Raw genomic sequence first — 24271 nt, 5'->3', positions numbered from 1 at the left:
TGTGTGTGTGTGTGTGAGAGAGAGAGCGAGAGAGAGAGAGAGAGAGAGAGAGAGAGAGAGAGAGAGATGAAAAATTTGCGAATTTATGCTGTTCCGTGTAGATTGAACGGGCAGTGTTTCACTTGGACGCCATTCTGCCCATGAAAAATACTTGTTATCGAATAATATTAGAGATGACAGTATGATTATCAAATGAAAGTCACGAAGAAAACTAAGTATCGTAGAAAGCGCGGTAAAAGTCTGTGAAGCTCCATTGCTGCAGAGTGAAAAGCCGCACAGGTCACACCAATACAGAAAAAAGGAAATTCAAGTATTCCGCTGAATTATAGACTCGTATCGTTAATACAGATATGTAGCAGATGGTGCAAATGGCTCTGAGCACTATGGGACTTAACTTCTGAGGTCATCAGTCCCCTAGGACTTAGAAGTACTTAAACCTAACTAACCTAGGGACATCACACACATCCATGCCCGAGGCAGGATTCCAACCTGCGACCGTAGCGGTCGCGCGGTTCCAAACTGTAATGCCTAGAACCGCTCGGCCACACGGGCCGGCCAGAAGACTATTGACACCATCACTAGCGGCTTCTAATAAGAATGCGTGCTTAAGGAATACCTCCTGAGTTACGTTATTGGTTTCGTGATTTGCAGTCAGGAAAGTCACTGATGGGAAGTTACCTAGTGAGACCGAAGTTATATCTTGGGTTCCACAGTGTTATGGGCCGCCTGCTGTTCCTAATCTATATAAAACGTGTAGGAAACAATATGAGCAGCCCTCTTCGATTATTTTCAGGTAACACCATCTAGTAAAATCATCAGAACATCAAAACGAATTACAAAATGCTTCAGAGAAGATAATTGCATGGTGCAAAAACTGAGCAATTAAAACTGGCAAGGCCCTGCAAACGAGTGCTAAAAAAATACCTTTAAATTTTGGTTATCCGATGAATCGCACAAATTTAAAGGTAGTCGATTCAGTTAAACGCTTAGAGATTACAATTACGAACAACTTAAATTAGAACCATCACATAGAAAATATTGTGGGTAAGGTGAACCACAGACAGCGTTTTGTTTGCTGGTCACGTACATCCTGCTACAAATCTGTTAGACAGATTGCCTACCCTAAGCTTGTCCGTCGTCGTCTTCTGGGGTACTGCTGCGCGTTGTGGGATCCGTAGAAGTTGCGAGTGACGGAGGTCATGGAAAAACTTCAGAGAATGACGGCTGGTTACATTTTGTCTATCGTCCCAAACCATGCAGTCAACCGTTTGTCACACACCTCCACTAGATCTGCCTCTACATCACCACTGTGCAAATCGCTCATGAGTACTTCGCTGAGGGTGATCGAAGCACTTTCGTATTATTTCTGTGCTATTCCACTCTCGAGTAGTACTATGACAAATAATTACCTAAATCCTTCAGTGCGAACTCTGATTTCCCTTACAGTCATTGATCCGTATGTAAGTGGGGGTCAACAGAATATTTCCGTATGCGGAGGAGAAAGTCGCTGATTGATATTTCGTGAAAAGATCTCGGCGCAACGAGAAACGCCCTAGTTTTATGATTGCCACCCTAACTCGCGAATCATATGCATAACAGTCTACCGTATCTCACGATAATACAAAACAAGATGCCCTTCTTTGAACTGTTTCGATGTCCTCCGCCAGTCTTACTTGGTAAGGATTTCATAACGTGCAGCGGTACTCCAGAAGAGGTCGGACAAGCGCAGTGTAGGCTGTCTGTTTAGTGTGTTTGTTGCATCTTTAAGTGTTCTGCCAATAAAACGCAGTATTTGATTCGCCTTTCTAAAAACATTATTTGTCTGTACTTTCCAATTTAAATTGCTCGTAATTGTAATTCCTAGACACTCTTTAAATTTGTGTGGTTTATCGTCTAACCGAAGTTTAACGGACTCCTTTTAGAACGCGTGTGGATGACCCCACACTTTTTGTTGTTTTGAAGCAATTGCCAGGTTTCGCACCATTCTGCTATTTTATCTTAGTCATTTTGTATCTTCTGATGGCTTTACGAGACGGTTAACAAAAGCATCATCTGCAAACGTCACAAATACAATCCAAATCATCCATACAGGTAGCTGCGAATAAGCCAGTTTCATTCATTTCACCTCTATAGTTTCCTTAACAGTACCTGCGTTTAAATTTGACGTTATAAGTGAAGTAGCTCACACCAGCATTAAAACTCTGCTATCAGCATGTTTATTGTACACAGATGCGCCAAAGAAGCTAGTACAGCATGCGTATTTAAATAAAGAGATATGTGAACAGGCAGAATACGGCGCTGCAGCCAGCGACGACTATGTAAAACAACAAGTGTCTGGTGCAGTTTTTACATTGGTTGCAGCTGCTACAATGAAGGGTGCATTACTGTCATTCCGCTCGTGAGGTTCCTATTATTTCAGATCCCATGTATTTGCCATTTCCCTCATTGTATTTGAATGTTATGTGTAAGCTGCATAAGTTGCTATCGGTAGCAGTGACACAGTACGCTAATGCAGCCCACAGGGAGGCGATTCCCACATTCGACAGGCAGCCAGCGATATTGGTCGCGCCCTAATACTTCGTTGTAAGGAGGATGGTGGCGTGAGGAACCGACCGCTGCGTGAGAGCATATCTAGCGGAGCAGTTGTAGACACGTATAAGACGACATTCAGGTCCAAAACAGCTGCTTCTCTCTGTATCAAATATTGATAAAGGAGTGCCTCTGGAAAAGTTCTCATTCTGTGGCTGCAATTGGATGCGTGGGTAGCAAATCTACGTTAAATAACAGTTCGGATGTCATTATTGATAACCACTGTAAAATGAGACACAGTTTTTCCGTAGAAAGCACACAGTTCCATATGTTACTGAAAACAGAGTTTACACTAGGATTTCGTCCAAACGCCGACTTACTTTGCGTCGAACAAAAATCACTACCAAATTTCGTGCGACATCAGAAGAATTTGTACTTTCTCAATGGTATTCATATTCCATTTAGTTTATTGTATAGTGTTTTAAATGAGTAAGGAAGCGGTAATGACTCTTAGATTGTTCCTAACGTTGTTGTTGTTGTGGTCTTCAGTCCAGAGACTGGTTTGATGCAGCTCTCGATGCTACTCTATCCTGTGCAAGCTTTTTCATCTCCCAGTACCTACTGCAACCTACATCCTTCTGAATCTGCTTAGTGTATTCATCTCTTGGTCTCCCTCTACGATTTTTTCCCTCCACGCTGCCCTCCAGTACCAAATTGGTGATCCCTTAATGCCTCAGAACATGTCCTACCAACCGATCACTTCTTCTAGTCAAGTTGTGCTACAAACTCCTCTTTTCCCCAATCCTATTCAATACCTCCTCATTAGCTATGTGATCTACCCATCTAATCTTCAGCATTGTTCTGTACCACCACATTTCGAAAGCTTCTATTCTCTTCTTGTCCAAACTATTTATCGTGCACGTTTCACTTCCATACATGGCTACACTCCATACAAATACTTTGAGAAACGACTTCCTGACACTCAAATCTATACTCGACGTTAACAAATTTCTCTTCTTCAGAAACGCTTTCCTTGCCATTGCCAGTATACATTTTATATCCTCTCTACTTCGACCATCGTCAGTTATTTTGTTCCCCAAATAGCAAAACTCCTTTACTACTTTAAGTGTCTCATTTCCTAATCTAATTCCCTCAGCATCACCAGATTTAATTCGACTACGTTCCATTATCCTCGTTTTGCTTTTGTTGATGTTCATCTTATATCCTGCTTTCAAGACAGTGTCCATTCCGTTCAACTGCTCTTCCAAGTATTTTTCAGCTCTGACAGAATTACAATGTCATCGGCGAACCTCAATGTTATTATTTCTTCTCCATGGGTTTAAATACCTTCTCCGAACTTTTCTTTTGTTTCCTTTACTGCTTGCTCAATATACAGATTGAATAACATCGGGGGAGGCTACAACCCTGTCTCACTCCCTTCCCAACCACTGCTTCCCTTTCATGCCCCTCGAGTCTTATAACTGCCATCTGGTTTCTGTACAAATTGTAAATAGCCCTTCGCTCCCTGTATTTTAGCCCTGCCACCTTCAGAATTTGAAAGAGAGTATTCCAGTCGACATTGTCAAAAGCTTCCTGTAAGTCTACAAATGCTAGAAACGTAGGTTTGCCTTTCCTTAATCTTTCTTCTAAGATAAGTTGTCAGTATTGCCTCACGTGTTCCAATATTTCTATGGAATCCAAACTGATCTTCCCCGAGGTCGGCTTCTACTAGTTTTTCCATTCGTCTGTAAAGAATTCGCGTTAGTATTTTGCAGCTGTGACTTATTAAAATGATAGTTCGGTAATTTTCACATCTGTCAGCACCTGCTTTCTTTGGAATTGGAATTACTATATTCTTCTTGAATTATGATGGTATTTCGCCTGTCTCATACATCTTGCTCACCAGATGGTACAGTTTTGTCAGGACTTGCTCTCCCAAGGCTGTGAGTAGTTCTAATGGATTGTTGTCTACTCCCGGGGCCTTGTTTCGACTGAGGTTCCTAACGTATATTGCGCTAAAAGTGGCTATTTGAATATTTAACTGCTACAAGGGACATGAACGAGAGGACTACACAGCATAGGTGGACGGATTTCTTACGCGTCGTTTCACAGAGTTCATACTAGAACGAGCTGCCTTTTCTTTGTAGTCTCAGGTGAAAAGGGAAGCTCAGTTTAACTGTACTGCGGAGTCGTGGCTATTCTGAAGCCGAGTGGTCTAAGGCGCTACAGTCATGGACTGTGCGGCTGATCCCGGCGGAGGTTCGAGTCCTCCCTCGGGCATGGGTGTGTGTTTGTTGTGCTTACGATGATTTAGGTTAAGTAGTGTGTAAGCTTAGGGACTGATGACCTTAGCAGTTAAGTGCCATAAGATTTCACACACATTTGAACATTTTTGCTATTCTGAGGTACACAAAGTGAGTTTTAGTTGACGAGCGGAGCTTGCAGCCTGCGCTCGTTGTACTCCCAGACATTGCGAAATTAGATAGAGGACTCATCTAAGCTTCCTAAACGATTGGATGAGGAGAAAAAAATAGTAAGGAAAGCAAAGACCGTAAATATCGCGACGCTAGACGGATTGATTTAGGTCCGATCCGGGGTAGTCGTGTCGGTATGTAGACGATGGTAAATCTTCAGCCTCCTTTCACCATCACATGCTGACAACTTTGCATGAAGCAGCAGAAGGAGCCACCTAGTGGGAAGCTAGTGGCAGCTCGCCAGTGCCGCGCCTTTGGCAGGTACTTGCTGCACAAATGCTGGGATGTTGGCAGCCGCGGGACAACGGAGTAGCTCGTGACTGTCCTTAGCTATCTCGGATGTCGTCTTCATTTCGTGTCCAGTAGATGAAATGCCAGCGGCTTAAGCAGTAGTAAGTAATCAACTCGACACCGTCGAAGTTAATATACGTGCTTGAATTGAAAATTACCACATTTCAATGATGATCAGCTGGCAGACCGTTCCATTATCACCACCAAGTAGGTAGGCAATTGCACAAAAGCTGCGACGTGTGCATTTATTATTTTTTTATTTATTTATTGCCAAATTATAGACCTGTTACCTGATGTTTAAAACAGGTCGTACATCTTACAATTTTCGTTTTTCATCTTTTTACAGTTTTCTTTCCTTTTGTTTTATCTGCAACATTTACAAAGAATGATTCAAAATAACAATAATTTGAGGTTGAAATATAAATAAAATTTTGTTGTTTTTAAGAAGAATATAAAAAGAAGATAGGATAGATGAGAAATTTGTTAGTACCATCACCGAGTGTGACTGACGGTGAATACCTCGGAATGGTTTCATCGAGCCGTTGACCGCCAGTCACACACACACACACACACACACACACACACGGACACACACAAATGGTTATTAGTAGAGAAATAATGTTGATTATTCTATTTATTACTAGTCCTATGTATTAACTACTTTAGGTGCGCATCCATGTACAGCATTTGGTGTTTTCTTGGCTAGATTGCCAGAAATTTGCTTATTTACTGTCACATCTCAGCTTCCTCTTCCTGTTCCTCCTCATTGTCACTATTTTCGATGTCACTGTGGGTATCGCTGTCCAACCTCTGGAGATTTCTGTTACGCTCCACATAGGCATGTCTGTGATGTCGTGTCCACATGTACTCTTCATGTGTTGTTTTTGAAATACTGTTTGTCAGTGCGTTTAATTGTGCCCATTGTTCTTCGTCTCTTATTGCTGTGTATATATCTATGTCTGTATCTGTGTAATCTATGTGTGGTGTATGTCTATTGTTCGCGTATTGCCCGCAGAAAAAGACAGTGTGTTCTGGGGAACCTTCTTTCCCGCATGTGCATGTAGGTGGAGGGTCTGCCTCAGACTCACGCGGTTTAAGTGCGTGGGATAAGGTCCGTGCCCGGTTAAGAAATGTACCATACCGCGGCTGGGATCGATATGTCTCATTCTCAACCGCTCCCTTATGTCAGGGAGGAAGTTGTGCAGTCTACGTCCCTTATCACTTACATCCCACTCACCTTGCCATGTATCCAAACGCCAACTTTTAAGGTGACGTATCGTCTCTATGGGCACACCGGTTATTGTGTGTACCTTATCTAGTCTCCCCACCTTTAACCAGTACCTTGCAGCTCTGTATTTGATCGTGATATCTATGGGGCATATTCCGAGCACCACACACAGTGCATCCGCTGAGGTGGTACCGAAGGCTCCAGATAGCCTAAGTAGGACACTTACCTGCTCTCGTCTGACGGATGCTTTGTTGGTGACCACGTTCAGTCTATGTGCCCACGTGCTAGCTGCAAAGCTGAGTACTGATTCGAAGAGCGCTCAGTGGCATGTACGTATGACTGGTAGAGGTAGTCCGTACTGTTTTGAATTTAGCCTCACCAGTTTGTGGAGTATTTTTTCTGCTTTGTCTGTTGTCAGCCTTATGTGTTCGTGGAAATTCAATTTTTCATCTATGTGTACCCCAAGATAGCGCGTAATGCGTGCTCGTTTGATGTTTGTGTCCCCAATTTTAACCGAAGGATTCCTTTGGAGTGATCCTTTCAGCAAAGTGTATCAAATACACGCGTGGCAGTTAGTGATTTATGTAAATTGAACGCAGAGAGGTGAAGCAAGGAACGGAAAGGGGAGGGATCTCTGCCGTCAGCTGCATTGGAACATAACGCGGAACCGTATTTGTGCATCCGCACTGACAGGCCTGGCTGGGCAATGGACCCACCTTCTTCAGTGCGGATGCGGAAATACGTCCTACCTCCTGTGGGAATCTCAGAGCAGTGAATATGGGGGAAGTGGAAATGGTTCAAATGGCTCTGAGCACTATGGGACTCAACTGCTGAGGTCATTAGTCCCCTAGAACTTAGAACTACTTAAACCTAACTAACCTAAGGACATCACAAACATTCATGCCCGAGGCAGGATTCGAACCTGCGACAGTAGCGGTGGGGAAGTGGACAGGGACTGCGGACAGATGGCGATCGGCTTGAGGCGAGCCAAGACAGTGCGTGCTGACGCGGAAACGCTGTGACCCGGATGGCGCAGTGGTTACCGCACTTACCTACTAACAAGGGAACCTCCCCATCGCACCCACCTCAGGTTTAGTTATAAGTTGGCACAGTGGATCGGCCTTGGAAAACTGAACACAGATCAATCGAGAAAACAGGAAGAAGTTGTGTGGAACTATGAAAAAACTAAGCAAAATATACAAACTGAGTAGTCCATGCGCAAGATAGGTAACATCAAGGATAATGTGAGCTCAGGAGCGCCGTGGTCCCGTGGTTAGCGTGAGCAGCTGCGGAACGAGAGGTCCTTGGTTCAAGTCCTCCCTCGAGTCAAAAGTTCAATTTTTTATTTTCAGACAGTTATCAAAGTTCGGGCACTCACACATAATCAACTTCGCTCTCGAAAATTCCAGGACATGTTCAGATTTGCTTGGACATATGCAGGATTTGACGGTATACACACGGAAAAATTTGAAAAAGTTAAAAACATATGTTTTGACAGAGCACAGGGAAAACTGTGCGACTGTGAAACTGTTGCATTCATTTGTTGCAGTTTATGCGAAAAACTCTTACGTTTTCATCACTTTTTTGGGAGTGATTATCACATCCACAAGAAAACCTAAATCGAGCAAGGTAGAAGAATCTTTTTACCCATTCGCCAAGTGTTCAAGTTAGGTGGGTCGACAACATATTCGTGTCACGTGACGCACATGCCGTCACCAGTGTCGTATAGAATATATCAGACGTGTTTTCCTGTGGAGGAATCGGTTGACCTATGACCTTGGGATCGAATGTTTTCGGTTCCCATTGGAGAGGCACGTCCTTTCGTCTACTAATCGCACGGATTTGCGGTGCGGTCGCAAAACACAGTCACTAAACTGATTACCGTGAACAGAGACGTCAATGAACCAACAGACAGAGCATAACTTTGCGAAAATAAGGAAAGTAAACTTTTCACTCGAGGGAAGACTTGAACCAAGGACCTCTCGCCCCGCAGCTGCTTACGCTAACCACGGGACCACGGCACTCCGGAGCTCACACGATCCTTGATGTCCCCTATCTTGCTCATGGACTACTCAATTTCAATAATTTTATTTTTTTCATAGTTCCACACAGCTTCTTCCTGTTTTCTCGATTGATCTGTGTTCAGTTTTTCAAGGCCTATCCACTGTGAAAACTTATAACTAAATCTGAGGGGGGTGCGATGGGGAGGTTCCCTTGTAAGCAGTAAGAACGGACACCAAAGATTCATATAATTTCTATCTGAATTGATGGGACGGGAAGAACATTCTTCGAGCACTCGATGAATGCTCAGCTGAGCCTATTTAAAGACTGACGAAGGAAGGTGTTTACAACGGTTAAAAAAATTACATAGCTATTACATATAATTCCAGAGAAAGTAGGTGCTGTAACCAATAATTATAACTCTAGGTGTGTGTGAATAGTACATTTTTCGACGTGTCCTCTCATGCTGCTCCTTCCCCCCCCCCCCCCCCCTCCCAACCCGTTCACATATTTTCGTAGAAGCACACAACTTAGGGCTAGAACACAGAAATATTATATTTTTGAAAGACTTTCTTCTAAAATTTGAGTGATTATCCCACCACATTTTTAAGAGCAAAATTCCATGAATTACGAAATTTACAGGCAAGACAAGATGTTGTTCACGTCGTATAAAAAAATGGTTCAAATGGCTCTGAACACTATGGGACTTAACGTCTGAGGTCATCAGTCCCATAGAACTTAGAACTACTTAAACCTAGCTAACCTAAGGACATCACACACATCCATGCCCGAGGCAGGATTCGAACCTACGGCCGTAGCGGTCGCGCGGTTCCAGACTGAAGCGCCTAGAACCGCTCGGCCACACCGGCCGGCTTACGTCGTATAGAAATAGAGCTTTCAAGTGTGGTAGGTCAGTCTGAAAAGAAATCTTTGTTAGTGATATTGAATGTTAGTGCGCTTGAGTTTCGTGAGGTTTGATTCTGAATATTCTTTTGCAGGAAATATTTCAACACGAAATAGTTATTATACAGTTGTATACTCCTACAGTTGACAACAACCACTTTTAAGCTATACTCTGAACAGTAAATTTCATAAAATTACACCTCGAAAAATAAAAGTGCGTATTTCATTCATATGTAGCTAATATATCAAGTGTGTGAGAGAAATAAATGAAGGAAGAAAAAAAAAACAGTATTTATGTTAGGGACGGTATCAGAGCAAATGTCGCACTATTCGAACTTGCTAAGTTTCTCATTGTAATGGTGAACAGTGAAACTCGCGGGCTTTCTGTGTTCTCTCTCTCTCTCTCTCTCTCTCTCTCTCTCTCTCTCACACACACACACACACACACACACACACACACACACACACACACACACTATTTCAGAATGCATTATCGGTGGGCAAATCCTGGACTCGGTTAAACTAGCGGTAGTAGCATTAATTGCCAACGGTCATGCCTCAGTGGTAACACCGGTTCCCGTCAGATTACCGGAGTTAAGCGCTGTCGGGCTGGGCTAGCATTTGGATGGGTGATCATCCGGTCTACCGAGCGCTGTTGTCAAGCGAGGCAAACTACTTGATTGAGAAGTAGCGGCTCCGGTCTCGTAAACTGACATACGGCCGGGAGAGCGGTGTGCTGACCACATGCCCCTCCATATCCGCATCCGGTGACGCCTCTGGGCTGAGGGTGACACGGCGGCCAGTCGGCGCCGTTGGGTCTTCCGAGGCCAATTCGGACGCAGTTCCATTAATTTAGCGTCATACGTAGTCTGCTATGTAGAAAATTCGATGAGTTGTACGGCAAATGTCAGAAAATAAAAGCAATACATCGATCTTGGGGAACATAGGATCCTCACGCCATACTCTGCCGGTTACTCAGCATGGATTGTTGCTGCATTGTTCCCCTTCAGACGGAAAAACTGATTATGCCACGATACCGCATTTTATGATAGGGCTGCGTCATTTCGTTGTGGATACTCTAGCGCTTTGCTGGGATACTATAGCAATGCGATTCCAGTGGTTACTAGGACTGCAACCATGTAGCTGCAAACGAACAAAGGTTAAGTATTCGATTTGATTTTTTAGAGATGATAATTACGACTACCCCTGTTAGGTTATTTTTTGATGGTAAAACTTACTGAACAACTTAACAAGTTAACATTAGCAACCAATGCCATATTTTGCAAGAAATCAAAGGCCGTATTCAGAAAGGTAGAGCAGCCTTTTGTAAAATGAATTGTGTGTTCAATAGCTATGAGGTATCAGACGAAACAAAAGTAAGAAAATCGCGTTGTTATAGACGAGAGGCGATCAATAAGTAATGCAACACATATGTTTCTGAAAGAAGGTTCGTTTCATTCAGGATTTCAATACACCATTCTCTATTCTTTCACCTCAAAACCCTATGTTCCAACATAATCTCCGTTTCCAGAATGAGATTTTCACTCTGCAGCGAAGTGTGCGCTGATATGAAACTTCCTGGCAGATTAAAACTGTGTGGCGGACCGAGACTCCAACTCGGGCCTTTGCCTTTCGCGGGCAAGTGCTCTTCCAACTGAGTTGGGAAGGTAGGAGACGAGGTACTGGCGGAATTAAAGCTGTGAGGACGGGTCGTGAGTCGTGCTTGGGTAGCTCAGTTGGTAGAGCACTTGGCCGTGAAAGGCAAAGGTCCCGAGTTCGAGTCTCGGTCCGTCACACAGTTTTAATCTGCCAGGAAATTTCATAACCTCCGTTCAATGCGACGGTCCTACGCCGTCTTAGTGGGAGGGCCTGCATCTAGAGTACCACTCCACTTGTCAACGTCATGCTACACTAGCTACCTCCGCAGCACCCACATACAGCTTCCCGCGGAAAGCGTCATTCATTGGGCGAAACAGATGAAGCGAGATACAGGCTGTAGGGTCGATGACGACGAAGAGTCCAGTGAAGTTTTGTGACCACCTCTCGGGCGCCCAGAATTGTGTGAGTCCTTGCATTGTCGTCGAGAAGTTAGTTTGCATTTTTGTGTCGACGAATACGCTGAAGACGTTTCTTCTTTTTCCTGAGAGTAGCACAGTATACTTCGGAGTTGATCGGTGCACCATGAGGGGATACATCAAACAGATTGACACCTTCAGAGTCCCAGAAGGCCGTGTCTGTGACTTTACCGGTTGATGGTCGTGCCTTGAACTTTTTCTTCGGAGGTGGTGTGGCGCCATCCCATAGATTGCCGTTCGGGTTCCCGTTCGAAGTTATGAACCTGTGTTTCATCGCCTTTGACGATGTTCGATAAAAAAATTGTCACTGTAAGCCTCGCAACGAGCAAGCAACTCCTCATAGATGGTCATTCGCTGCTCTTTATGGTCTTCTGTTAGACGGCACAACTTTTCGTACCCCAACTGGTGGAGGCGTGTGTTAGCTCTGGCAACAGAGACGTCCGGTTATGCAGCGAATGACTGACTGTGGTCCGTCAATCACTTCGAATGAGAGTGTCCGGACGTTCCACCACTGCAGGAGTCACGACTGTGTGCGGCCAGCCAGCACGTGGGGATCGGACAGGTTTGTGCGACCTTGCGATGATAACTGACGCCTCGCCCAACGACTCACTGTGCTTTTGTTCACTGCCCGATCTCCGTAGACATTCTGTAAGCGCCTATGAATATCAGCGATGCTCTGATTTTCCGCCAAAAGAGTCTCAATGACCCCTCTCTGCTCGCAACACAGCACCACTACAGACGCCATTTTGAAAGCTACGTACACAGCCGCCACCTATCGGAACTTCATGAAACTATAGGGGCTGAAGTGGGAATGTTCTACGATGCCCCGCAGCAACCGAAATTTGCTGAGAAAAATTTTTTGTTGCATTGTTATTGAACACTCCTGATACATACCATCCTTTTCCGTGGATTTCGGATCCAGACCTTGGCCGAGACGACTTGCAAACGGGCGTTCTTGGAGCAGGAGAGACACCACAGGACATTTTAATTTCCACTGTCTATACTTTTACGAATAAATTCATAAAACTTTGTCAGCATGACCAGGAAGGATTAAGGATTCACAATCATAGCAATGGAAGTTAAAAAAATAACAAAATAATTTTTTTTACATGTGAAAGTTCATCATTTTTTCACTTCCATTGGCTGGGTTTGTTGCTATAGGCGCACGTTTCTTCATAAGTAAGAGAGATTCTTCGATGAATTTTGCACAGGATACAAACCATACTTACAGGTGTATGTAACTCTAGAAATTATGTAATTTATGAAAAAATGAATGTGCTGTTATATATTAAACTTCATGTTTAGAAAAAACTCAAATTTTATAGTTAATTATCTCAATATTTACCACAGTTTTTAATAGATTTGGAAAATTCTAGGGTTTCATACACCTGTAAGTGTAGTTTGTACGCTGTGCAAAATTTATCGAAGAATCTCCCTTACTTATGAAGAAAAGTGTACCTATAGCAACAAATGCAGCCAAAGGTAAGTGAAAAAAAGGTGAAGTACAAATGTAAAAAAATAAATTATTTTCTTATATTTTTTAACTTCCACTACTATAAGTGTAAATCCTGAATCCTTCTGGTCATTCTGACAAAGTTTTATGAATTTTTTTTTTAAGTATGGACAGTGGAAATTAAAATGTCCTGTGGTGTCTCTCCTGCTCCAAGTCGTTCTGTTTGACGTCCTAGACCCCTTAAGGCATTTGAAATGCGGCTGTACAGGAGAATAGTAAGAATGCCGTGGACAGATGAAATTACTAACAACGACATTCTCCCCAAAATAAGAAAAGGAAAATAATTCCTAAACGCAGTAAAATGAAGAAAACTACAATATCTGGGCAATGTAATGAGTGGAAACGGGTGGAAACTGTTACGAAATTTTCTTCAAGGAAAGATACCTGGTAAAAGATGACATTTTAGAAGAGGAAGAACATCTTATTGCGAAAACGTAGGACATGGGAAAAGTTTTTTAACTAGCTAATGTAATACACCTATGACAGACATCTGGAACGGGCAAGTCCTGGCGGTCGGGAGCTACCGAGCGGTTATAACTAAAGTGGTCCAGTGTAGGTTTTAATTACCGTACGCAGCGAAACGTGGTAGATATTTAAACGCGTTAATGCGGAAACGATTTACGCTGGTTCAAATGGCTCTGAGCACTATGGGACTTAACAGCTGAGGACATCACTCCCCTAAACTTAGAACTACTTAAACCTAATTAACCTAAGGACATCACACTCATCCATGCCCGAGGCAGCATTCCAACCTACGACCGTAGCAGCCGCGTGGCTCCGGACTGAAGCGCCTAGAACCGCTCGAATTAACGCTAAAAATAAAAAAAATAAAAAAGAATTGGCCAACAGGTGCGGCCGCGCGGGATTAGCCGAGCGGTCTGAAGCGCTGCAGTCAAGGACTGTGCGGCTGGTCCCGGCGGAGGTTCGAGTCCTCCCTCGGGCATGGGTGTGTGTGTTTGTCCTTAGGATAATTTAGTTTCAGTAGTGTGTAAGCTTAGGGACTGATGACATTAGCAGTTAAGTCCCATAAGATTTCACACACATTTTTTTGGCCAACAGGTGCAAATCTGACGGCCGGCCGTTGTGGTCGAGCGGTTCTAGGCGCTTCAGTCTGGAACCGCGCGACCGCTACGGTCGCAGGTTGGAATCCTGCCTCGGACATGGATGTGTGTGATGTCCTTAGGTTAGTTAGGTTTTAGTAGTTCTAAGTTCTAGGGGACTGATGACCACAGAAGTCAAGTCCCATAGTGCTCAGAGCCATTTGAGCAAATCTGGCGCTATTAATGCAACAAAGAATTACAGAAAAGGTTTCACATGTAATGAATTAGGAATGGGTCGGGAGCAGAAAATGGTTAAACAGGTGATATTGATGTTGTTATTAACAGCCGCTTACAGAGTTTGTTCAATATGAGCACCGGGACTTGGGCGAGATGCTGCACAGCGCCGGATTTGTACCTGGTGGCCAAAATTGGAACTATTTTTTTCTGCGTAAATGGGTTCCGCGTTAACGCGTTAGAATATCTACCTAGCTTCGCTGCCGTACAATAATTACCGGCCATAGTGCACCTCTGTGAACAGCTGCACTTCACGTATTGCCGCCCGGTATTAAGCGTTGCTGTATGAGAGTAATATGTAGCGAAACCTGATAAAATCCGGAATGTGAATGTGGTCCTGGTGTTGTGAGTCACTTCAGAAGTGTTTGTGACTTAGACTGAAGGATGCGGCGAAGGCGCTGATAAATCAGGCGGGTGTCTTTATCACTGCGCGAAGCTGTGCGGGCTGCTACAAGCCTTCCGCACTAACCCACCGATAACGGCTGGATGCGGTCATTCGAGCGCCGCCCTGTGAGGCGAGCTCGCTGAGCGACTGAGTAACGGTGCCTCCGGCCGCCTTTTGGGTCCACGGTCTCGTCGCGCGGTGTCTCAGTCGAGACCACGGCCACATTCAATGCACTACGTACTGGCTGCCACCAGAACGCAACGCACTAGTTTACAGACTTACTAGAAAACGTTTGATGGAACTTTCTCATTTTGAGAAGACAGAGGGAGCAATCTGTTTTACTTGCTAAGCATATTTTAAAGGAAAGATCTCATAAACGTATCTTCGTCTAAAATATCGGCTTCCGACAGACTTTGCTGTCATCTTCAGGTCTTTAAAACGTTTCGCAACATAACATTTTTTAAGACCTGAAGATAACAGCGATGTCTGTCGAAACTGGTTGTTTTACATAAAGAAATATTTATCCGATCTTGCCTTTAGAATTCTGTAGGTAGGAATTGTTGATTGGGTTGATCCTTGAGCTCCACTACACAATCGAATGAGTGCGAGGAAGGTTCGCCAACTTCTCTTTGACCCGCTAGATAGGGTTTAACTTGTCAGTACCCGAAGTGTACAGGGACAGTGGCATGTCCGCATTTGTATACAAGTCGTATCGCGGAGCCATTGGTTCCCGGAGCTGTCTTGTTTAGTAGGGTTATTTGCTCGTTTCTTTGCTCTCTTCTCGCCCTCTTTCGTGTGTACTTGTAATGGTCAACACGCATGTACAGGGTGTTACGGAAAGGTACGGCCAAACTATCAGAAAACATTCCTCACACACAAAGAAAGGAAATATGTTATGTGGACATGTGTCCAGAAACGCTTACTTTCCATGTTAGAGCTCATTTTATTACTTCTCTTCAAATCACATTAATCATGGGTTGGAAACACACAGCAACAGAACGTACCAGCCTGACTTCAAACACTTTGTTACAGGAAATGTTCAAAATGTCCTCCGTTAGCGAGGATACATGCATCTACCCTCCGTCGCATGGAATCCCTGATGCTCTGACGCAGCCCTGGAGAATGGCGTATTGTATCACAGCCGTCCACAATACGAGCACGAAGAGTCTTTACATTTGGTACCGGGGTTGGGTAGACAAGAGCTTTCAAATGCCCCCATAAATGAAAGTCAAGAGGGTTGAGGTCAGAGAGCGTGGAGGCCATGGAATTGGTCCGCCTCTACCAATCCATCGGTCACCGAATCTGTTGTTGAGAAGCGTACGAACACTTCGACTGAAATGTGCAGGAGCTCCATCGTGCATGAACAAATGTTGTGTCGTACTTGGAAAGGCACATGTTCTAGCAGCACAGGTAGAGTATCCTGTATGAAATCATGATAACGTGCTCCATTGAGCGTAGGTGGATGAACGTGGGGCCCAATAAAGACATCACCAACAATGCCTGCCCAAACGTTCACAGAAAATCTGTGTTGATGACGTGATTGCACAATTGCGTGCGGATTCTCGTCAGCCCACACATGTTGATTCTGAAAATTTACAATTTGATCACGTTGGAATGAAGCCTCATCCGTAAACAGAATATTTGCACTGAAATGAGGATTGACACATTGTTGGATGAACCATTGGCAGAAGTGTACCCGTGGAGGCCAATCAGCTGCTGATAGTGCCTGCACACGCTGTGCATGGTACGGAAACAACTGATTCTCCCGTAGCACTCTCCATACAGTGACGTGGTCAACGTTACCTTGTACAGCAACAACTTCTCTGACGCTGACGTTAGGGTTATCGTCAACTGCACGAAGAATTGCCTCGTCCATTGCAGGTGTTCTCGTCGTTCTAGGTCTTCCCCAGTCGCGGGTCATAGGCTGGAATGTTCCGTGCTCCCTAAGACGCCGATCAATTGCTTGGAACGTCTTCCTGTCGGGACACCTTCGTTCTGGAAATCTGTCTCGATACAAACGTACCGCGCCACTGCTATTGCCCCGTGCTAATCCATACATCAAATGGGCATCTGCCAACTCCGCATTTGTAAACATTGCACTGACTGCAAAACCACGTTCGTGATGAACACTAACCTGTTGATGCTACGTACTGACGTGCTTGATGCTAGTACTGTAGAGCGATGAATCGCATGTCAACACAAGCACAGAAGTCAACATTACCTTCCTTCAATTGGGCCAACTGGCGGTGAATCGAGGAAGTACAGTACATACTGACGAAACTAAAATGAGCTCTAACATGGAAATTAAGTGTTTCCGGACACATGTCCACATAACATCTTTTCTTTATTTGCAACACCTGTCTGGAAAACAGGAAATGAACGAACCCAAAATGCACACCCACGCACAGAAACGGATTTCCAAATTCTCTCTTCTCCGTACAGGGAGCAGTGAGGTTGATCACAAAGGGTTCCGGCGTAACATCAGGCGCCGGAACGTCGGCCTGAGCGATACAGTAGAGCACGCTGACTAGGACGATACCACGACAGGAGCGGCGCCTATAAGAAGAGAATAGAAGCGCCGCTCTACCTAGGCTCTGTCGCACTAGAAGACGAGCTGTGACATACTCTATAGCAGGCACTTATGACTTCTATGATTTTCTTGCATGGAAATTGTATATCGTCCATTACTTGCGACATCCCTTGTATGAAGGCAAAGTTAAGTATTGTCAATTGAGTTTACTGTAATAAACTCCATTAATAAGATTTGCTTCTATGTTGTTTAGCTATCCGAGAAAACAGCTTCCTAGGCACCCTATATTACACGATTGGGCAGGACCACCTACCCTCGTCATGACAAATACACCAATAGAACACCACGTCCTTCCCAGAGGGCTGTGTGCCGACTGCTGAGTTTCGCGAGCTCTGAACCGCCCCACGAAATTACACTGGTCCGCAAAACTTAGGGGCGAAAGTAACTTTCGCATGAACTGATACGCTATAATAAAAACTAGGCTAAAGCCCTCTCGAACAGGCCATGAAGGCCCAACGATACCGACCGGCCGCCCTGTCATCCTCAAACCACAGACGTCACTTGATGCGGGTATGGAGGGGCATGTGGTCAGCACACCGCTCTCCAGGTCGTATGTCAGTTTACGAGTCCGGAGCCGCTACTTCTCGGTCAAGTAGCTCCTCAGTTTGCCTCACAAGGGCTGGGTGCACCCCGCTTGCCAACAGCGCTCGGCAGACCGGATGGTCAACCATCCAAGTGCTAGTCCCCCCCGACGGCGCTTAACTTCGGTGATCTGACGGGAACCGGTGTTACCACTTCGGCAAGGCCGTTGGCGATACTCTATAATAAACAACGTAAATCGAAGAAATACACAGTGAGACGAACAGAAATGACACTTCCGTTAACAGACAATAATTGCGCTGAAGTCGTGATGGTCTCGTGGTCATTACAAAAGGCGAGACATGGTTCTTAATAGGATGCGCGGTAATCACGGACGGCAGTGGATGCTCTACAAAGTGCTCCCTCCCACGCTGGGCATAAGGTTGGTAAGGGCGTTCCATTCCTCCACTAGCCCGTTTGACAACTACTGGATGCTCGGTGGCGCACGTGGACGTGCTTCAGTGTATCTCCCCAACTCTTCCTACACGTGATCGTTGGGACTCACGTCAGCTCTGTCCATTCGTCGAATATCCTGCCGTGCGCCCGCCTCGTACGCCGTGCTGTCTAACGCACGACTTTCTGGGCGGGAAGGAGCGCCTGGTCCCCGGCACTCGAACCGGCGACTGTAGCGGTCGCGCGGTTCCAGACTGAAGCGCCAAGAACCGCTCGGCCACTGCATCCGGCCATAACCTAAGTCCGAATATCTATAGTGACTTTTACATGTTCAATGAAGTGTGTGTACACCATAGTTTGTAACTAATTTACGTTTTTTTTCATATAGTTATATAATTATCACATACTATATTTCACATTACATTGGCGTTATCTTCCTGATACGTAATAAAGTTCTTGAAGTATTTTACCTACGTCACTACAGACACAGCTAGGAAATAAGTACCGTAAATGTCTCCAGTTACTAATAAACGGCGCGCGGGATTAGCCGAGCGGTCTCAGCCGCTGCAGTCATGGACTGTGCGGCTGGTCCTGGCGGAGGATCGAGACCTCCCTCGGGCATGGGTGTGTTTGTCCTTAGGATAATGTAGGTTAAGTAGTGTGTAAGCTTAGGGACTGATGACCTTAGCAGTTAAGTCCAATAAGATTTCACACACATTTGAACATTTTTACTAATAAACAGTATGTTCGGCTAGCGTTTCTTCGGGTTATGTTGGTCGTCGATAATTGTCGTTCTGCTCTGAAATTTCGTACTCAGTTGCCACAAGCAGCCAGCGAAAAGCGTCAATCGAAATGTGTGCTAAGTTCAATTCAATGGAAAGCCGGAGCTGTAAGTCTTTGTTAAGTGCACTACTTCCGCCCATCTGATGTTTACTTACAGTCAGAGACGTTGAGACTCTTCTTTTGGTTCGCCATTCTGCGTACTTTGTTAAAAACAGTGCGCTCGCCGTGCCAAATAACCCACAATCAGCACCAGAGTTCTGCGTGCTAGCTATAACTACATAGTGTTGTATCCGGTGTGCCAGTTATTTCACTTAATGAAACGAATAACGCACCGTTCATAATCTTTTGAAGATGGCTCCACTACTGCATCGGTTACAGAATAACAGTTGTAATAGACAGCCAACCATTTGCAGAAGGTGGTGGCTTTCAAATACTATTTACCATGGTTCCGACGGACTTAAAACCGCCTGCCTGAAAAGGACGAGTGATTGCTAATGCGAAGCTTGTTGTCCCTCTGAGGAAGACGGGTTTAAATCTGTCGAAACCGTGGTAAAGGTTATTTGCAAATCACCGTTATTGCAATTACTTGGCCGTCTATTACACCTGCTGCTCTGTATCCGATGCAGTAGTGCAGCCATGTTCAAAAGATTGTGATCGCCGCGTTTTAGTTTCAGTAACTGGAATAACTGGCACACAGGATACAACACTACGTACTGATGTTGTTGTTGTTGTTGTCCTGAGACTGGTTTGATGCAGCTCTCCATGCTACTCTATCCTGTGCAAGCCATCTCCCAGTACCTACTGCAGCCTACGTCCTTCTGAATCTGCTTAGTGTATTCATCTCTTGGCCTCCCTATACAATTTTTACCCTCCATGCTGCCCTCCAATACTAAATTTGTGATCCCTTGATGCCTCAGAACATGTCCTACCAACCGATGCCTTCTTCTGGTCAAGTTGTGCCACAAACTCCTCTTCTCCCCAATTCTACTCAATACCTCCTCATTAGTTATGTGATCTACCCATCTAATCTTCAGCTTTCTTCTGTAGCACGACATTCAGAAAGTTTCTATTCTCTTCTTGTCCAAACTATTTATGTCCACGTTTCACTTCCATACATGGCTACACTCCATACAAGTACTTTGAGAAACGACTTCCTGACACTTAAATCTATACACGATGTTAAGAAATTTCTCTTCTTCAGAAACGCTTTCCTTGCCCTTGCCAGTCTACATTTTATATCCTCTCCACTTCGACCATCATCAGTTATTTTGCTCCCCAAATAGCAAAACTCCTTTACTACTTTAAGTGTCTCATTTCCTAATATAATTCCCTCAGCATCACCCGACTTAATTCGACTACATTCCATTATCCTCGTTTTGCTTTTGTTGATGTTCGTCTTATCTCCTCCTTTCAAGACACTGTCCATTCCGTTGAACTGCTCTTCCAAGTCCTTTGCTGTCTCTGACAGAATTACAATGTCATCGGCGAACCTCAAAGTTTTTATTTCTGCTCCACTGATTTTATCCCTACTCCGAACTTTTCTTTTGTTTCATTTACTGCTTGCTCAATATATGTAGTTATAGTTTCATGAATTTACCAATTTCAATTGTGACTCACTGGTAGTCATAGCATACTACCGTTTTTTCGTTTTGTGAAGCGCACAATTTTAGATTTCTGAACACTGTAAGTAAGTAGCTACTCCTTTCACTAATTCGCACATACATTCAGTCAGATCTTGGTAAGATTCCACAATTTCTTTCAGGCTGTACTTTGCTGTAGGCATCTGCATCATCTGCGGAAAGTGTGAGGTTACTATTAATACTGCCCGCAAGTCCGGGAGAGGCCGGAGGAGAACGCGACATAACGAGCAAAGCCTGTTGACGCGAGTGATAGTGAACACTGGCGAATGCTCGTTCGCTCTTCTCCGCTTTCATTCGTCCCGGTGTAAGCCAGGCTCCTTCCCGGTTAACCTGCCCCCGGTTAACCTGCCCCCCGGCAGCTACTCGCGTGGCGTTCCAGCGTCTCGCGGGCCACGCCGACGGGCGTGGAGGCGTGGGCTGGAGCGGCCGCCGGCCTCGCCCTCCTCCAGCTGACGCGGCCTGGAGAAATCGTGCCGGTGCGGGTCTGCGCGGCTCGGCTCGCCGCTTTCTCCGCCTCTCACCGCACACCCCGACAGGGCAGCAGCGCGCCGACACACCAGGGGGCCGCGGGCATATTTTTAGCGCCGCCCTCGGGCACAGCTTTCCGTCTCCCAGCGCGACCCCCAACCAACTGGAGTTTTCTACACACGTCTAGACAGCGTCATATCTCCCCTGCTGCGGTTACAGCTGACCAGGGTCATCTTCGTGGATCCTGTAACGTAATCTCTACATCTGCATCCACACCCTCCAAACTGCGGTGAAGAGCGTGGCAGAGAAAATGTCCCTTTGTAAACCGGATTGTTGTCATAAACAATTTATTGATGAACCTTTTTACAAAACTACTTCAGTCACCTTCAAAATGCTCTCCATTACATGCGATGCACTTGTCAAATCTCTTTTCCACTGTTGGAAGCATGTTTGGAACTCTTCAAGTTTGATATTGTCCAGTGCCCTTTGCGAAGCTGTTTTTACCGCCTCCACATCGTCATAACGCTCCCCTTTTCGCGTTTTTTTCATTCGTGGAAGTAGGAAAAAGTCGCACGGGGCTACTAGGTCCGGCGAATACGACAGACCGCCTCTGAGATGCCAAATAGTGGGTCACTCCTAAGGCCGTGTGTGCTGGAGTGTTGTCGTGATGCAGAAACCAGTCACCTGATCGCCAAAGTTCCGGGCGTTTCCTCCTTACATCTTCTCGCAGACGCCTTAAAACATCCAAGGAAAAGTGCTGGTTAACAGTCTGGCCAGGGGTACGAATTCCCGATGCACAATTCCACGAACATAAAAAAAGACAATGATGATCGTCTTCACATTTGACCTAGCTTGCTTTTTTCTACGAGTGGAAGCGCCATCGGAGTCCGGTTTCTTTTGGATCCCCCCTCGTACATATTAGGCCACTTTCCCCTTTCATTAGAGCTGTAAAACTACCGTAGGCTATCTGTCATACGAGGGTAATCGCTAATTAAGGTCTCCCATTTTTTTGTAAGTACATAGACCTGTTCAATTCTGCAGTGGTTTACATCAGTTTCCAGCTTGAACATTTAGCTATTTTTCGTGGTAATCAGCGTTTCTGTCGATGCATTTTTGTAGGTGTTGTGGCAATTTTTTGTATGCCCATGTCATACCAGCTCGCCGCCACGCTGTTCAAAAAGTTACGAACCTATTCTTCCACCTCGTCGTCGGAGCTGAATGGCTTTGCGGCCAAATATTCCTTTAACCTAGGGAACAGGTGATAGTCACTGGGCGCCAAGTCAGGACTATAAGGTGGGTGGGTCATTATGTTCCACTGAAACTCGTTACCGCATGTGGTCCTCAGTCAGCATGCGTGGCACCCATCTTGCCCACACCTTCCTTTACTTCAATGTTTCAGTTAAAATTCTGTGGGCGGTGCTTCGGGAAACCTCAGGAACCAACGTGCAGAGATCATCCAGAGTGATCCGCCGATCTTCACGCATGCTTTTGCTCAACCTTCAACACTCTCTCCTCAGAAATTGTCGGTCTCCCGCTCCTTTGTTCGTCGTAAATTTCGGTCCGACCAGCTGCAAACTCTCTGCACCACTTTTTCACATCCATCTACGACTCAATCGGCGCAGTGCCCTTTGCGTTCAAAAACCTAATAACTTCGCGCAGTTCGCACTTGGCGGTAACATCCAACGGGAGCTCCATTCTCAATGGCTGCCAAGCCAAGGCTGAGCGCCTCCGTGCGGCGCGCGCATGATTACACACAGCGCGTGAAGCACTCTTCATAACAGTGTGACCAACTGCCACACAAACAGAGTTCTGTACTTATAAAAAATTAGGAGACCTTACTTTTGGGATTACCCTCGTAAGTATACGTAGATTACAGTAGCCTTTCTAGTAGCTTTGGTCAGTTAAAGTCGTACCCGCGTTACCTATACATTGGGTGTGTTGCATACCCATCGGGCGTTATATCATAACGATCGCTTTCTTTACGTATATGACAAGTGTGTTACTGGAGTCCCCTAAAAACCTGAAGCGGTGGACTATCTACAAACTGAGTGAGTGTACCTGTGGAATATTTTTCTTTTGCATAGTTATACTCGTGGCTCTCACTTAACAAAATGTTCAAATGTGTGTGAAATGTTATGGGACTTAACTGCTAAGGTCATCAGTCCCTAAGCTTACACACTACTTAACCTAAAGTATCCTAAGGACAAACACACACACACCCATGCCCGAGGAAGGGCTCGAACCTCCGCCGGGACCAGCCGCACAGTCCATGACTGCAGCGCCTCAGACCGCTCGGTCTTACATAACAATAAACAGTATGTATAGCAAAATAGAAATTTCCAGTCTTTGATTCAGGTTTTATTGGGAACTTGTTGATTTGTGATGTGAAAGAGATGGATTTTGCCAGCAAAAATAAGAAAAACGATACAGATTTATCATATAGCGCTCCTCAACAAAGAGCTAAAAAGAAACGCAAAACAAAAATGTATCAAACACCACTTCAATAGTTCGTCCAGTTTGTGTAAAACATATTTCTCTTATTCACGAACAACTTAAGAGTTTATCAGTAATAACAGGAAACTCTTGCCTTTGATCATGAAGAAGAACATTCCGTTCAGCAATATGTATATATAAAGTGCATGTAAACTGTAACTGCATCAAAAGTAATTGGTTTGATTACATAAACGAGCAGAAATTAGTCCATCAATTAATTTTAATACTTGGAAATGCCATTTATGTTCTCTGAGGATATAAAATACACTATGGACTAACACTCAGAGATGGGCTGCTGTGATTACGTGCAAAACAAACAACCAAACCAAAAAAAAAAAAAAGAAAGATAAGTTGTCAGCTCTCTGTTTCTCTCTTACACATTCATTTATGTTGCTTCCCTATCAGTGCTGCCAATACCACCGGTAATCCAACCATTGGCTACGTCATTTATGTAGTGTACTGATATATATATATATATATATATATATATATATATATATATATAAAATAAATTTATCAGAGGTTGTACGGACCCCTATTGATACACAAAACAGGTAACAACACTGTTCCAGAAGCAACGAAAAAAGCATGC

General features: G+C 44.7%; 1 pseudogene; it reads left to right on the top strand.

The window, feature by feature from the left end:
• Nucleotides 1-9969: 9969 nt before the first annotated feature.
• LOC124551411 lies at nucleotides 9970-10087 on the top strand (annotated as a pseudogene).
• The last annotated feature ends 14184 nt before the right edge of the window (nucleotides 10088-24271 follow it).

This window comes from Schistocerca americana, chromosome 9 (assembly GCF_021461395.2).
Source record: "Schistocerca americana isolate TAMUIC-IGC-003095 chromosome 9, iqSchAmer2.1, whole genome shotgun sequence".
Classification (NCBI taxonomy): Eukaryota; Metazoa; Arthropoda; class Insecta; order Orthoptera; family Acrididae; genus Schistocerca; species Schistocerca americana.
Note: the sequence above shows the minus strand (reverse complement) of the source record. Positions and strands in the feature narration are given on the sequence as shown.